The following is a 12,083-nucleotide window of genomic DNA, read 5'->3' as shown; positions in this document are numbered from 1 at the left end:
CATCTCTCCACAGCTGGGCATTGGACTTCATCAAAGTCTGCTTGCCAATAGGATTCTGAATCTTCATCTTCGGCTCCTCAGCAATACTGATGCCTAACTGTAGGATGATCTGGGTGAGTAGGCAATTGAAAGGTAGACTGGTATCGCCCTCATCGCGGGCCTCCAAAATAATGCCCAAAATATGCTTGCACAGGCAGAAGGGCAAGCAGAGATGAATGGCATAGACGAACTGAGCCCTCTTCAAAATCAGGTCATTACGCCTGACGGTCGGCCAGAGATTGTGCTAAACAATCTTTGCCAACATGCGATGAGAAGCAGATAGGGCGCCGATCCTGATGGTGGTGGAGCGCTCCTCTCCCTAGGGAACAGCGTGGAAGAACTCTCTGAGATCGTCCATAGAGGGAGGAATGACTACCTCATTATAAGGACTGTCAGGTAGCTCGAGAACAGGCACTCTGATGAAGTGACTGATGATCTGGGGATCAACAGTGATGATATGGCTACCAACGGTGGACTGAAGTACCAACCCGTGGTCGTCGTCCTGCACCACCTCTAGGTTGGCATAGAAAAGTCTGACAAGCCTGGTGTAGACAACACAGGCACAGGAGTGAAGATAACCCCAATGATAAGTCTGGATAGTGTCATGAATACTATCCAGAGGTGCCACCATAATGTCAGAGCGGACCACATTCCGTTCGGCAATGACTGGGCGATCCATGATCTTGACTTTAATGGCTGCCCTGTCTCCCTCAGTCCTCTGGCGAACTCTACGCTGTGGACTGCCTGCAGACATGATTCTGTAAAAAGACACCAACAAGATATCCAAAAATATTCTTGTTAGGTCACACCAAAAATTGGGCATTATAACGGCAGTAAAAATGGACTTTTCAAAAATATAGACAGAAATTATCACAATGCAGTCCCTAAAAATATCACCACAGCAGATAAATGAATCTCACAATCTCAACAACATTCCAAAAAAAAAATTAATGTTCTAACAGTTAAATAATAAACTGACGAGAAAAAGACAAGAAAAATACCTGGAATGTGAGAATAATGTGCAAAAAGACAAAAGGGAGCAAGATGAATCCAAAAGCTCACAAGTAATAACTCACAAGATGCCAAAAAAGGAGATTTTGGTGGGGTAGAGTAGAAAATCGGCGACCAAGGGCTTTTTATAGAGTCTGTGGGGTCCCTATCCGGATGGTGTATTAATGCCGTCCGGACGCGAGCTGTATTGGAAACAAGCGGACAGGTCGCGCGCGTCTGGACGAGTATCCTTACCGTCCGGCCGTTTGGTGCCGCGTGCGTCCGAACGAAAGCTGAACCGTCCGAACGACTAAGCTCCACCCGTCCAGACGCCAAGAGCAACCGTCCGGACGCTTCACACTGAAAAATAGAAAACTGAAGAAAAATTTGCAGAATTTAATTTTTCTCTAGTCAGTTTCAGAACATGCATGTATAATCCACTGACAACACAATCAGAGAGCATCTCAAAACTAAGTAGAGATATAAAAGAGAGTTGAGAATTTAATCAGCACAAATATTTTCCTGGACACAGAAAATTTAAATAGACGACTCAACTCATGCAATGCGTGTGTGTGTGTGTGAAGACTTAACCCACAAGGTATGACTTTCAATGACATGACAGATAGCAACCAGATTTTCTAGACAAGAGAGAAAATCAGTGACAGATTAGTCAAAAGTCAAACCTTATAACTTACTAGGGCCTAGCCACCCTCATCTGATACACTCCCCCTGAGATGCAGCACCTAATTGTTTTATTTGTACCATGAAGGACAAAGTAAATGTTTTACTTGAACGTAGAGGGCAAGGCATAAAGCAAATTCAGCACATAAGCAGTGAATATATAATTAAAGCGCATAATTTATATGATTTACTGCTTGATTCTTATGATGCTGCAATCTAGAGGGAATGCCAGAGTTTTTAGGTTCTAGGTTCAACTAGCATGTGGTCAATTTGGTCATCTTATCAAAGACTTCTTCTCTTATCCAAAAATTCTAGAAACAAAAAGTCAGAGAAGGAAAGATGTACCTTTAGGGGAGTCGTGGATAGTGCACATTTTTCATCGCATGAGGAAATAAGCTATCCTACTTTTGCATATACAGGAAAACACTTGGCAAATTATAGTCTTAAACTCTCAATTATATCTAAGCAAAGTAAATTTATACTAAAAGAATTGAGATATCAAGTGAAAATACATACAATTATCTGATATGCCAAGAGAAAAGAAAAATCCTGCAAATTCTCCCCAAAACACATTTTTTTTTTTATTAAAAAAAATGCAATATGGAAAAACATCATATGCAAGGTGATGAGTGCCAAATATTGTGTATTTGGACCCCTTGATTTGCACTAGTTAAGACTTTAGCCTTGTTATTTTCTAATGTTTTGGTTAGTTTTTGTGTTTTCTGTTTTTGTAGGACAATAAGAGAGGAATGGCAAATTTCATAAGGAAATGACTGGAAATTCGGAGGTCCTGAAAAGTCGATCGATCGAACTTAAAAGTCGATCGATTGAAACTTTGCCCGAAGTCGATCGATCGATATATAAGTCGATCGATCAAATTTTCCCAGAACCTGCTTTTGCAGAGCGCCAGAACACCCAATCAGAAGCCAAAAAGCAGTCCTCCCTCTGATTTTCGCAGCAGAACATGCTGGTTTCGTGTTCTTGGTTGTCTCTAGCAGCAGAGGTATCCTAGAGGAGGGTAGATGAGTCATTGTACATGGATTTCTAGCCCTAGCTTTCTTCTATAAAAGCCATAGCCATGCCTCCTTGTTAAAAGAGTATAATAGAGCAGAAAAACAGTAGATAGTTTTAATTTCGTGCATCTTGTAGTGTATTTCAGTAGTTTTATTTTCAGACACTTTCTCTTTGTAAAGCTTTTCTTTCATTTCCATGGTTGTTCATCATTTTCTTGTGGTGTTCTTAGTCATGGAAGGCTAGTAACCTCAACTAGGGTTGAGGATGAAACCTTTCCATTGATGACACTCACAATCTTGCTGTACCACTTGCACATTTAATGATATATCATATTAGTTGTTCAAGTTCCATTCATTTAAAGCTTTATCTTTTGCAATGAATGTGGTTAGTGGTGGAAAGAGGACATTTTATGTGTTTCAACCGATGAATACATTGTTTTATCGGTTTGAATGATGATATCCATTGTGATTGAATGATACATTGGATGTTTTGATTTCAATTGGTACTCTTTGTGATTTGTCTATGTGTTGGATTCATTTAATGGTTCTCAGGTTTATGGTTAAGAAACTTGAATGACACCCTAAGCTTAATGTTCTTTGGGTGTTCAAGTGGAAACCAAGAGTGTGAGTTGTTGGATTTGGTTTGGTGGATTCCTTAACCTTAGTCCCTTTTAATTTGCATACTTCATTCCATCTCTTTTATTTAGTCTTTTGTTCTTGAATCAATTCTCAAACCTTTGGAACTAGGTTAAAATGAGGTTGATTAAATAAGACACCAATATTTGACCATTTTCCTGTGGATTCGACCTCGCACTTGCACACACTATATTGCAAACGATTCGTGCGCTTGCGAGTACTATTTAAAACACACATCAAGTTTTTGGCGCCGTTGCCGGGGAAATCGGTTCAAAAATTGGTTTTTGTTTGATTGATTTTGTTTTTCTACTAGTTAGATTTTTGTTTCATTTTACTGTTGTTTAGTTTCTGTTCTGCATTCTAAGTTCTGTCTCTGTGTTTTTCCGGATCTGTTCTGCAGCTTCTGCAACTTACTAGGTGCCCTGAAGAATCGATCGATCGAAAATAAATTCGATCGATCGACTTTCGATCGGTCAAATAAATTCGATCGATCGACTTTCGATCGGTCAAATTAGCATCTGCACTATATAAAGACGATTGATCGACAATATATTCGATCGATCGTCTTCAACTCAGAAGGCAGCTCCTGGATAAGATCAGTAGCAGAAATTTTTACCAAAAATTCTTTTTGGTCCCAACTTGTAAGTATTCTTATTTTTACTTTTGCTGCTATCTTTGTGTAAATTGTATGCATTTGTGTTAGTCTTTACATTTTATCTTAGTTGTGTTATTTTTCTTTGATAAAAAAAAAAAAAAAAAAAAAAAAAAAAAAAAAAAAAAAAAAAAAAAAAAAAAAAAAAAAAAAATATTTTGCTAGTAAGGGTCTACTTAGCGATCTAAGGGCAATGACAAGGTGAATTCTAGCAAGGATTGGTCATGGGATTTAAGTGTGTCCATTGTAACCCCCCTCACCTACCTGGGAATTAGCCTAGATTGTACTTTGGAGAACTTTGTTCCCCATTAGCAAATTGTTTTCTTTATTTTTGTTTGTTTGTCTTTTGGTTAAACATTTGTGTATGCTTGGTGTATGCTTGGTAGAAGATCATTAAACCTAGACTTGACATCTTTAGATCCCGAAATTGAAAGAACTCTTAGGAGAAATCTTAGAAATTCTGTTGAGATGGGAGATAACTTGCATGCAAATGAGAATGAGAGGAATCGGGGAGAAAACGTTGATCATACTAGGACACTTAGGGATTTGTTTGCACCCGTTGCAACAAATTCTCCTTCATGTATCGTGTTACCCCCAACCAATGCCACTCACTTTAACCTCAAGCCTCATGTCATCCAACTCCTACCCGCATTCCATGGCTTGGACCTCGAAAATCCTTATAGCCATGTGAAGAAATTCAAGGACATCTGTGCCACCTTCAAATTTCAAAAATTTTCTGAAGAGTCTGTGCATCTTAGGCTATTTCCTTTCTCACTCCATGATAGGGCCAAAGCATGGTTGGATTCAAACATGCCTGGTTCCATCACTTCTTGGGAGAACTTGTTAAACAAGTTTTACAACAAATTCTTCCCCATGTCCAAAGTCAATGAGTATAGGAAGGAGATAAGCTCATTTACTCAAGAGGAAGATGAGAAATTTTCTGAGAGTTGGGAGAGATTTCAAGATATGCTGATTAAGTGCCCTCCACATGGATACGAGAAATAGAGATTGGTGCAATTTTTCTATCAAGGATTAACTCAATCCAATTGTAGCATGATCGAGTCGATGAATGGAGGCGCATTTTTGAGTTTGACGGGAGAGGAGGCGTATAGGACCTTAGATCAGTTATCCGACAATTCCCAACAGTGGGATTTTTCAAGCTGTCGAGATAAAGCTGCTCGCATTCAGAAAAAGGGAGGCATCTATGAGGTTAAGGAGGATATAGAATTAAAAATGAAGATAGATGCCCTTACCAAAAAGGTCGAAGCCCTAGTTGTTAGCAAATCCATGAATGCTGCCAACCCATTCCATGTTGACTGCTGTTCCATCTGTGCTAGTCCCTTGCACTTAGCACAGACTTGCCCATCATTGACGGCTTTTGTCGAGTCACCAATGGAGCAAGTGAACGCTTTCAACGATTATCGAAAGCAAGCCAGTGGACCTTTCTCCGAATCATACAATCCAAGGTGGCAGAACCACCCTAACTTTTCTTGGAAGCAGAACCAGCCTATGGCTCAAGGGGGAGTTCCTCACCAATCCCATACTCAATACCCCCCTGGATTTCATCAACCGGTTCACCATCAAAGCCGTCCATCCCAGCCAGCACCAGCATACCAAGCCCCTACTCAAGCCCCTGCCTCTTCTTCACAATCTTCTTTGGAAGACACTCTTAACGCTTTCATCCAGATTACAGGCCAATCCATCAATGACGTGAAGAATGCTACCATGGTGAACACTCAAGCTATTGCCAAGATGGAGACCCAGATCGGGCAAATTGCTAGTCACCTGGGGGAGAGAGAGAAGGGAAAGCTCCCTAGTCAGCCTGTGCCGAATCCAAAATTGCAGTTCCATGAGGGAAGTTCATCAAATGCAGTGCATGGGCAGGAGCATGTGCAAGCCGTTGTCACACTTAGATCAGGGAAACAAGTGGACAACCAAGTGGTTCACTCAGAGGAGAACCCTGCTGCACAAGAAGAACAAGGAAGCAGGAGCGTAGAGAAGAGAGATGCCGAGCCATCTACATTAGCTCCGACCATAGAGACTCCTCCTAGGTCATTTATACCTAAGGCGCCTTACCCTGATAGACTTCTCGCGCCCAAGAAAGGAGGAACATTCAAGGACATTCGGGAGGTGTTCAAACAAGTGCAGATCAACATTCCGTTCTTGGATGCCATCCAGCAAGTGCCATCTTACGCCAAGTTCTTGAAGGACTTAATCACCATCAAGCGGAGAAACAATGTCTCGAGAAAAGTTTGTTTGACCGAGCAAGTCAGCTCAATCCTCCAATGTAGGCTGCCTATCAAATATAAGGACCCTGGATGTCCTATTATCTCCTGCACGATAGGCATCAGCCACATTGAGAAGGCACTGCTAGATCTTGGAGCCAGTGTCAATCTCCTGCCCTATTCAGTTTACCTGCAATTAGGGTTAGGAGAATTGAAGCCAACCTCCATGACACTGCAATTGGCTGACCGGTCAGTTAAGGTACCACGGGGAATAGTGGAAGATGTTTTGATTAAGGTGGATAAGTTTTATTTCCCCGTGGACTTCATAGTGCTTGACACCGAGCCAGTACAGAACGTTGGAGTTCAGATACCAGTAATCCTAGGGAGACCATTCTTAGCTACGGCTAATGCCCTGATCAACTGTAGGACGGGGGTAATGAAGATCTCATTCGGCAACATGACGGTAGAGTTGAACATTTTCACCATCAGCAAACAGCCGAGGGAGTGTGACGAGATCAACAATGTCTGCTTGATAGAGGAAATCCTGGAGGAAAGTATTGAAGAATCAAGCATACAAGACCCCCTGGAAGCATGCCTTGCTCAATTTAGAGAGGATCTGGACTTGGATGTACTGCTCGAGCAAGCAAATGCTGTTTTGGAGTTTTCTCCTCTGGAGAGCAAGAAGGAAGAGGAGGCAGTCGTACCTGAGCCTCCAAAGAAGGAACTTAAGCCCCTACCGGACAATCTCAAGTATAAGTTCCTCGGTCCAGCAGAGACTTTGCCTGTCATCATAGCTTCGGATCTTCACACCGCTTAGGAGGAGAGGTTGTTAGATGTCTTGAGGAAGCATAAGGAAGCTATAGGCTGGACCATTGAAGATATTAAGGGAATCAGCCCCTCGGTGGTGATGCATAGGATACACTTGGAGGAAGACACCAAACCATCGAGGGAGCCACAGAGAAGGCTCAACCTGACCATGCAAGAAGTCGTCAGAGGAGAAGTAATCAAGTTGTTGGATGCTGGCATCATCTACCCCATCTCTGACAGCAAATGGGTGAGCCCCATTCATGTCGTGCCCAAGCGAGCTGGAGTTACAGTCGTGTAGAACAAGGAAGGCGAGTTGGTTCCAACTCGAGTACAGTCTGGATGGAGAGTCTGCATCGACTACCGCAAGCTGAACACCGCCACCAGGAAAGATCACTTTCCTCTTCCGTTCATTGATCAAATGGTGGAGCGGTTGGCCGGGCACGAGTATTATTGCTTTTTGGATGGTTATTCTGGATATAACCAGGTCCCTGTGGACCCTGAAGACCAAGAGAAGACGACCGTCACTTGTCCGTTCGGGACGTTCGCCTACCGACGCATGCCCTTTGGCTTATGCAATGCACCCGCTACTTTTCAGCGGTGCATGATCAGCATCTTTTCTGATATGGTGGAGCGTTTCCTGGAGGTGTTTATGGACGACTTCTCGGTTTTTGGGTCATCTTTTGAGGATTTTTTGCACCACCTCACGTTAGTTTTGGAGAGGTGTAAAGAGAAGAACCTGGTACTCAATTGGGAGAAGTGCCATTTTATGGTACAACAAGGAATTGTGCTCGGGCACGTCATCTCTCATCGGGGGATTGAAGTAGACAAGGCGAAGGTAGATCTGATATCCAATCTTCCTCCCCCACGGACGGTGAAAGAGGTTCGCTCTTTTCTGGGCCATGCAGGATTTTATCGGCGATTCATCCAGGATTTCAGCAAGATCGCCTGGCCCTTGTGCAAACTGTTGGTGAAGAAGGCCCCTTTTATTTTTGATGAAGATTGCAAGAAGGCATTTGGGGCCTTGAAGGCAATTCTGACGTCCACACCCATCATTCGGCCCCCGAGCTGGGGTGCACCTTTCGAGATCATGTGTGACTCGTCTGATTACGCCGTTGGAGCTGTGTTGGGGCAGCGCATTGACAAACTTCCCCACGTCATTTATTATGCAAGTCAGACTCTGAACGACGCCCAGCTGAATTATTTGACCATTGAGAAGGAGCTGCTGGCAGTCGTGTTTGCTCTGGATAAGTTTCGATCCTACCTACTAGGATCGAAAGTCATCATCTACTCGGATCACGCGGCATTGAAGTATCTTTTTTCCAAAAAGGATGCTAAATCTCACCTCATCCGGTGGATTTTGCTCTTACAAGAGTTCAACATTGAAATTCGGGACAAGAAGGGCTCCGAAAATGTGGTGGCTGATCATCTCTCGAGGATTACCGTAGACTTCACGGAAGAAGCCGCCCCCATTTCTGAGACCTTCCCCGATGAGCAGTTGATGCATATTGCTCATGCTCACTCACCATGGTTTGCTGACATAGTGAACTATCTTGTCACCGGTCAAATGCCTTTGCATTGGGGACAGCAAGATAAGTCCAAATTTATGTCCATGGTGAAGAATTTTTTCTAGGACGATCCTTACTTGTTCAAGTATTGTCCCGATCAGATCATTAGGAGATGCATTCCCGAGCCTGACCAATCTAGCGTCATCTCCTTCTGTCATGATCATGCCTGTGGAGGCCACTTCAGTGCAAAGAAGACCGCTGCAAAGATTTTGCAGTGCGGTTTTTACTGGCCTACCATCTTTCAAGATGCTCACACTTATTGTGTTTCATGCAAGCGCTGTCAGAAGCTAGGGAGTATTTCACGTCGAAATATGATGCCCCTCAACCCGATTCTTATTGTTGAGATTTTCGATGTATGGGGCATTGATTTCATGGGACCTTTCCCAAACTCCTTTGGCTATCTGTACATTCTGGTTGCAGTGGACGTGTCCAAATGGGTAGAGGTGGTTGCCTGCAAGACCAATGACCACAGAGTTGTGGTCCAGTTTTTAAGGGACACTATATTTGCTCGTTTTGGTACTCCTCGAGCAATTATTAGTGATGGTGGAAAGCACTTCTGCAACCGGGTCTTCGAGCAGCTGATGAAGAAATATTGCATCACGCACAAGGTTGCCATTCCCTATCACCCTCAGACGAGTGGACAAGTGGAGGTTTCAAACAGAGAGATCAAGAGGATTTTGGAGAAGACGGTGAACCCGTCAAGGAAAGATTGGTCTCTCCGGTTGAACGATGCATTATGGGCATACCGGACAGCGTTCAAGACACCGATTGGCATGTCACCTTACCGTATCGTGTACGGGAAAGCATGCCATCTGCCTGTGGAGTTGGAGCACAGAGCCTACTGGGCCATTAAGCAGTTGAATTTTGATCTCACAAAGGCTGGCTCACAGAGGAAGCTCTAACTCAATGAATTGGAAGAGCTGAGGAACGATGCCTATGATAGTGCTAGGATGTACAAAGCACGGATGAAGAAGGCTCACGACCAGAACATATTGAGACGATCTTTTGAGCCCGGTCAGAAAGTCCTTCTTTACAATTCACGCCTGCATCTGTTCCTAGGGAAGCTCCGATCTCGATGGACAGGCCCTTTCATAGTTCGATCAGTGTTTTCTTATAGGGCTATTGAGATTGAGGATCCAAAAAATGGCAGCACGTTCAAGGTGAACGGGCAACGACTGAAGCCATTTTTGGAGTTACAGAGCTCGGAGGTTGAGACGACCCTTTTAGAGGACCCGAGTTACTCGGAGTGATTGTCGTCAGGATGGAAAGTCTGGCTGAAGACTGAAAACTTAGCGCTTGTGGGAGGCAACCCTCATCACTTTTTTCCCTATCATTTGATTTTCTTTCTTTAGTTGTGATTTTCAGGACAGTGTTTGCCGTTCAAGTTTGGGGGAGCGCTTCTCTTGTAGTGTGCCCAACTTGCATCACCACTTCGGTATTGTATCTCTAGCCACATTGGGAACAATGTGTCCTTATAGTTTGGGGGTGGGGTAGACATTTCTGTCTGTTTTTATTTAATTCTTACTTTGTTGCCTTGTTAATACTCATTCAAAAAAATAAATAAATAAATAAAAAAAATGCCTTATTGTTAGTTGAGCATGGTTACATCTTACTATGGTTTGCACCTCATTGGTTTGTTCAACATGTTGAATTTTGCATATCATTAAAATCTGAGATCTTTTGACTCATCTTTGGATTAGAGAGATTTGACATGTTTAAATTGTTTATCATAAGCACATTAGCATTGTTTCTGTGGGGTATGAGATTTGAATTAAAATTTATGTGTCTTGAGATTTGTAGGATGACTTGTTGATGAAACCTTGGCTTATATATATATATATATATATATATATATATATATATATATATATATATATAAAAAAAAAAAATATATATATTCTACTTAGAATAATATCACCAATTTGACTTCTCATTGAGTAACCGGGCCCCTTGCCTCATTAAGCATTAGGTGTTCGCGTAAAAAGATGAGAATTTCAATTTGGATGATTGTTTGGCTAGTTTGACTTCGTAGCCTTTTTGACTTAAGTAATTAAACCCTTAGAGATGTTTTTACATCTAGTGCCCTAAAACCATCTGGTTTGGGAGTCACTGGCCCAACACTCGTTACATGGGTCAATTAGAAAGCTTAAAGGAGTCAAACATTGCACAGCCGACACAAAATAATAATAAATAATAATGAATGTAAGATAAGCCTTGGTTATTTGACGGAAGTCCTGCGAATTTTTGGATATATGCGCTTTGAGGAAAATCAAAACCCCATGACTCTACTATGTTATTCACACCTTACACTTTTGAAACATGTGTTGTCTCAATTTTCTATCTATGAGTTGATCCTACTAGGTGCGTCTATTCCCCCTCATGGGGTGACTGTCCTTCTTAACCCAAGCCTGCTTTCCTGAGGGTGGTTGCTGGCAGGACATCATCCACTCCATCATACTTTGCATCCAGATAGATGGCTCACTGTGGTACTGATCTTCTTCCACCTTCTGAGGCCTTCTAAAATGCTTGGATTTGTTCTTGGAGTTGCCACTATGATTGGCTGGTACAAATCGCTGTTGAGGCCTTTGATGCTGAGATGTCTGGTATCGTGGTGCTTGAGACCAAGGAGCTTGATATCTTGGTGCTTGATGATAAGGAGCCTGGTACCATGGAGTTTGAAACTGGGCCGTAGGTCTAGTGCCATGATTAGCCTGTCAGGGCACTTCTTTCTTGGCCTTAGCTTTCTGTGCTTTCAGGAGGGAGCACTGAGGACGAACATGCCCACTTAGACCGCAGTGATGGCATATGGGAGATCTTTTGATGGAATGTGGCTTCTGAGTGCCTGGAACATCATCATTGATTTTGTCCTTCCCTTTATCTTCAGCAGTGGGAGGAGGCTCTGGGACTACAGGTTTCACAAATACAGTCTTGGAAGTAGATGGAGCATCAGAAAAGGGAGCTACATACCCGAGACCAGTCTTGTTAGTAGGACTCTTCTGGATCGACAGCATACGAGTCAACTTCTCATCAGTGACTCTTTCTAACTGGAGCTGCGTCTCTAGTAGCTTTTCCTCGAGCTCTTGTATTCTGAGCTGCAATGAACTCTTCTCAGTCTGCAAACTGTTCAGATCATAAAGATGTTGCTTACGACCTTCCCTCAGCTTCTCATACTCTATGTAAAGTGTCTTGTAAGCCTCCTTGAGCTCTTCCCCATTATCACTATGCTTCGAATAATAAGAGTCTTCTTCCTCAGCATGTGGGGCTACAAAGGCCAGAAATTTCTCAGACTCTGGAGCTTCTTCTTCGGACTCATCACTGAGGGTCACATTGTATGCCTTCCCCTTGCCCTTCTTAAGATTCCTGCAATCGGCTCAAATATGCCCAAAACCTGAGCATTCAAAACATATGGGCCCTGTGGGATCCTTCTTTTCTTCTTCCTCAGGTTTAGCTTCTCTGGGAGCTTTCTTCACCTTTT

The sequence above is a fragment of the Alnus glutinosa genome, chromosome 5 (assembly GCF_958979055.1).
Source record: "Alnus glutinosa chromosome 5, dhAlnGlut1.1, whole genome shotgun sequence".
NCBI lineage: Eukaryota > Viridiplantae > Streptophyta > Magnoliopsida > Fagales > Betulaceae > Alnus > Alnus glutinosa.
This window is presented reverse-complemented; position numbering follows the sequence as displayed.